Source organism: Bos indicus x Bos taurus, chromosome 18 (assembly GCF_003369695.1).
Source record: "Bos indicus x Bos taurus breed Angus x Brahman F1 hybrid chromosome 18, Bos_hybrid_MaternalHap_v2.0, whole genome shotgun sequence".
Taxonomy (NCBI): Eukaryota; Metazoa; Chordata; class Mammalia; order Artiodactyla; family Bovidae; genus Bos; species Bos indicus x Bos taurus.
In genome coordinates, this window is record NC_040093.1 from 37455669 (window position 1) to 37461668 (window position 6000).

Consider the following 6000-nt stretch of genomic DNA (forward strand, 5'->3'; position numbering starts at 1 on the left):
CAATGTTTTCTTTAACCATTTAACCATGTGCGCTGCCATTTGCTTGGATTTTTATTAACTCTAAGTCATAAAAATTATTGACTCAGAAAATATTCAAACTATAAAGAGATACTATCAATGAACTTCAGATGAAACTTTGTTACTGAAACTTATTTCTAAAGAAGCAATCTATACAATTCCCCATTTCATAACAGAAAGCCATCCTACATCCATGGTAAAAATCTTATGTTTTAAAAGCAATTCCATTCCCAGATAACTAAACATATTTTAATTTCTCAATTAAAATTCATATTTTAACTATCATCTCTAAAAATATTTTTAAAGTATATAAATCTTATTTAATGTTTTAGTTCGGCTTTACAGAATAAATACAAAGTCAAATGAATATAAATATATTTTTAGATTATATATTTAAAATAAAGTCAATCTGAAGAGATCTTTGTTTCAGCACATACAATTGTTTGTCTATTATAAAAAGGAGCAACAATTACTTGCACTTTAACCCTTTAACCTTAATATTTCTCCTTCATATTATGAAGTAAAAAAGCAATATATATATGCATATATATGGCAAAATTTGTACATCACCATATATATTTAGTTTACTAAGTACTTATTTTCAGATAAAAAAAAATGTCAACATTAAAAAATTTAAACTAAATCAGCTGATGTGCAAATATCCATAGTTCACTTAGGGATGGTTGTTTAGCAGCATCAATGGGAAAGAACAGGTAGCTTGAAATAAAAATTCACCTGAAAGCTGAGGATATTTGAACTTTGCAGGGGCTCTGTGTGGTATATTACCTTCTAGCGCAACTCTTGAAATGATCCCTTTATTCTCTGTTTGAATCACCTATTCTTATCTCTTTAGAGAACCACTGATGATCCGACTAAACCCTCCAATTTTACCAATGGTAGGAGTGGCAGAATATCTCTGACAAGTTAAGTGATATGAATTACAAACACAGGTAAACTGAGGTTTTAAAAAAATACATATGTGTAGTAATGTTTCACACAATAGGTCATGTATCCTAATTACAAGACAAATTCCCTTTGTAGCACACCATGCAGCTGGTATCAGTATATCTGCTCTTGAAAAAACAGAATAAGAATGGGCAGGCAAGGTCAGCAAGAGGTCATTTATCACCTTTTCTGGAAAATATTGGGAAATTTTATCTTGTGCTAAGAACTAATGATCTTCTTGGGTGATATAAGAATCATATGGTGATATTGAGCAATAAAACTTAGGCCAGGGCATTAATGGGCATGAAAAAGGAGATGGCAAAATAAAGAGCTGGATGTGATTTGTGAATGTCATTCTCACCAACAGAATGTTTCAGGAATGCACTGCCCATCACAAAAGGGAATTCAACTCAAAGATGCCAGATTGTGTTTATTCACTACTATCCTCCACATCTAACGAACAGTTTGGAAGCTCCTATCTAACTTTCTCCCCAACCACTGAACCCAGTCCTAAAATATGATTTAGGTTTCCTTCCTGGTCTCTTAGTTTCCCAAGAGAGATATTTAGATTTTTGTGACAGGAAAGAATTTAGGCAACCTTACTTATCTACTTGGGATAACACAGCTGAAGGGAAAATCTGCCTTTACTGAAAATAAATAAGTAAATAAAAGCTTTTCCAAATGCTTTCCTAAAGCAAGATTAAAGAAACTTTATGTAATCTTTAATAATTGCACATAGAAACTCATCAGAACAAGGCTGAAGATCAAAACCTGCTTCCACCATTTGTTTTGCTGAGGTCCTGGCCACCAGTGGACCTTAAGCAAATAGAGATGTAAATCTATGACACAGCTTCTCACTCTGCTAACAGCTAGGGAACAAAGGAAGGCGATTCAAGCATGGTGCCTTCTTCCAGGGTACTTCCAGTCCCTGCCCTTCATTTACTACATAAGAAAGGCAGGTCTTTTACACATATTATCATTTGTTATTTTTCTATAACAAACATTTTCTTCTTTTTATCTATTTTACAAAATTATCACCCAAAGAACTTTCCCTAGCTCCTTGATCAGCATTACTAATATACATTAGAATATAAATTAAGATCCATTCTCAAAGAAAAAGCCAATATCACAAACTCATTTAGAATCAATAGTATCAGGCTACCCAAGCAGGTATTAAATAGTGAAAAAGTCTGCCAAGAGGGAATTAAAAAAAGAAATAAAAAGTGTGAAGGATCTGTTGAAAACACGGGCGTAAGCAACATGCAGTAACTGTGAATGGCTGAGAAATCACAGTAGTTTAATAGACCTGCCAGGCATATCCAAAAAGAAGAATCTTTTTTTTTTTTTTTTTTAACAAAGTTCTTGCCTAGTTTGCAAGCACCACTGGGTCTGGGGGCTGGAACTGAAAAAAAAAAAATTAAAGTCTGTTCAAAACGAGAAAATAAAATGATCATTTATTGTTATTTTCGGGCACAAGGAGTAATTAGAGTAATAACAACTACTAAGAAAAAGAAAAAAAAAAGTTGCCATTAGTCACCGTTTTTAAGAAAGCTCTTCAATTCTTTTAACCAAAAGCACTGCAAATGATTTCCAGCAGCCCTGACTCGTCTTTCTTGGGTCACTTGCCTACCTGATACTGAGCCAATGGTCTGGTGTCAACCCTATTTGACTCATGTGGAATGAGGAGGAAAGAGAGTTCAACATGAAAACTGGGATGATGCTATGAGAGTTTCAGTGAATGAATCTGGGTACAGCTATCTTCTACACTCTCCACTGGAAAGAAACAGAGAAAGAGGAATTTGGGACTATGATTTGAAGGATGCTAAATCTAGACCAAGAGTCAAGGTTTATGAAATAATGACAAGCAAGAGACAGTGTACAACAGTCTCTTATAAAGTAGAGAGTTAAAACAAAAATGAAGAGGACTAAAAGAATTAAAGAAAATATTTCCTGTGAAGTTCTGCTTGCTTTCATGAGTTCAAGAACTGAACTATACCTATATACAACTCATTGTGCTGGAGAGGGAAGGGTTCATGGAAAGGTAATAAATGGGTATCACACATCTTACTCTCAGTCCTCACAGCAAACTAGCCAGGTCTTTTTACCATTATTTTAGGGGTAAGAAAATGGAACAGAGAAATAATGTAAAGTACCCAAATAACCCATCTCCTACATAGGGAGCTAGATTTTGAACCTAGAATTGAATGCCTCTAATGAAATTTCTAAAGGAAAACCCACTAATATTCATGTCTTATAAAGAAGAGAAATAATATTTAGCTAAGGAGTTCATGTTAAAATGTCTTTCAAATATAAGATCTTTTAAACCATGAAAAAATTATCAGGTGGAAAAAATGTGTAGGATCCTGGTTTTGAAGAGATTCATAACTAAGGCATAAAAGTTAAAATCTATATCCTAAGGTGAAAATGTTTTACTGCTTAGCAGTTTTGTGACATGGTTATGTTTGTACAAATTGACATATTGATTTTAAGATGTAAAAAAAAAAATTCAGTATTTTTCAAACCAAATTTCTGTTTAAGAAAGACAGAATCACAATTTGCCTTAAAATGCAGTAAACTGAGACTGAGAATTTGAATGTTTAAAAGCTGAACTTTCTGAGAAATGCCAGAAATACAATTATTTAGAATTTGACTGTTGCTGCCTCACATTGAGCAGTATTTAGTCCCTTCTCCCTTCTCTGTGTGTGTGTGTGTGTGTGTGTGTGTGTGTGTGTGTGTGTGTGTGTCTGATGTGAGAGAATATTTGAAATGTGAAAAATAACCTTTTTCTTTCCCCTATCCCTGATGGTGTTACCATATGGCTTTAGCAGTTGGTCTCATCCTTTTCACCCTCCTACTATTTATTTATTTTAATCACTACTTGTGATTAGTAAAATGAAGGGCTCTATGTGTCTATTCCTGGCTGTATTCTTGCTCCGTAGTTTGGCCCCTGATCATTCAATTTCCCTTAGCTGCAGAGACTGCCATCTTTAAATGAGCATAATGTTACTCACCAGTTGAATGAAATCCTTAAAAATGATATTTCCTTATATTTTAAAAGCGTTTCTATTATCTGTGGGGTTTTTTCCTCCTAAATTTCAAAACCATCTGTGCCTTCTCATTTATGACCAAGACTTTTTTGAGTTTCAAATTTGCTTAGAGCTGACAAAACACAACATCTGGATTTCAATTCAAGGAGGAAGGCTCATTTGAAAGCTTTTAAATGCCCCTGGACCACAATGAGATCAAATTGAAGAAATTTTTTTATGAGTTGAGTGCAAATGAATTAGAAACATGTGGATTAAATTTCTCTTAAACCTCAAAGGGAATTTAAATATTAAGGGAACGTGCTTTTCTAACTGCTTCTTGACTTCTGCCAAAGTCAGAACACTTGAAAAAAGAGTTGGTGATATCTACTGAATTCAAATGTACCCAGATTTTCTTCTCTAATGTATAAAGAACATTTGGATCTTTGAATAAAGGGGAATATAACCAAAGATTTACAAGTTTCATATCCAATAATGCTTAATCTTCAGTCTAAAACAAGCATATTCCTAGAATTCGTAGTCTTTCCTTGTTTTTTCTTTTTTTATTGGCATTTGTTTCATTTAACAATAGCCCAGTCTATTGATGAATATGATGAATGACATCACCGTACTGATGTAACAGAAAATCTCTCAGTCTTTTCATGTACTTTATTTCAAGGATTGGAAAAATTGATTAAAAATTTATTTGTTTCACAGACATAGAGAACAGACCTTATGGGCATGCGGGAGAGGGGTGGAGGGAGAGGGTGAGACATATGGAGAGAGTAACATGGAACTTACCATAATATATGTAAAATAGATAGCCAATGGGAATTTTCTGTATGACTCAGGGAACTCAAACAGGGGCTCTGTGCCAGTCTAGAAGGGTGGGATGAGGAAGGAAATGGGAGGGAAGTTTGGGAGGGAGGGGGCATGGGTGTACCTATGGCTGATTCTTGTTGATGTTTGATAGAAAACCACAAAATTCTGTAAAGCAATTATCCTTCAATTAAAAAATAAAGTGGCAAAAAAAGAAAATTTATTTGTTTCAAATTTATGAGTTTATAAGTTTTTTTCTACTTAACTTTATTTCATTGGGTTAAAAATCTTTCCTGATAAATAGAAAAGAACTAACCCTTGCTCCTTTGGATACATATTAGTCTCCTAAGCACTCACTTTATAAACAATACTGTCACAATTACCTGTGTGGTTTTGGTTGTGTGTGTATGTGGGTATGTCTGCACAGGGATATGTAAAAGCAGTTATTAATATTTTAACACACAACATCTGACCCTGAGGCCCCTGTACACACAGATGAAGTAATTGTTCAATTATTTGCAAGGAAAACAGCCATGACCATGGACCTGAGTGAAGCCTCTGCAAAGGACAGCTCTGAAGAGGGCAGGCTGAGGGGAGCAATCATCAGTGTAGGAGCTGCAATTTTTCCAATTTCCTGAGTTGGAAGCAGCTTAAAATGATCCTTTGCTGGTAGTCGCAAAAGTGTGGCAGTGACGAGTAGTAATTCTCCCCTACTGCCCTTTCCTCAGAAAGCCTTGATCTACTCTTATCCTGAGGGTAACCAATGTCATGACATGTCTACAGCCTTCCTTATCACCACTGCTAATAACAGATTCCTGCCTGGAGACAGCACCATGAGCACAATTTTAAATAGTCTCTTCTGGCACAAAATGATTTTGTAAAGCAGACTCTGAAGTTGAGGCAAATATTCACAAGTGTGCCAGCAATAACTCCAGAAGTCACTTGACAATATTAAGATAAAACCTTATTACTAACAACTCTTTTTTTCTCCATTGCATCCTACATTTTCCTATAACTTAAGACTTTCAGAGACATCCTTGTATCACCACTTCTCTACTCAGGAATAATGCTAAAGGATGCAGTTGATCATCTGAGTGAGAAAAGAAGTCTCAAGGACACATCTATTTTCTGAAAGAAAGATGACAGTTGGCTAGCTGGGGTTGGAAGGGTTTTAGTCAAAAGAAATGCTCTTAAA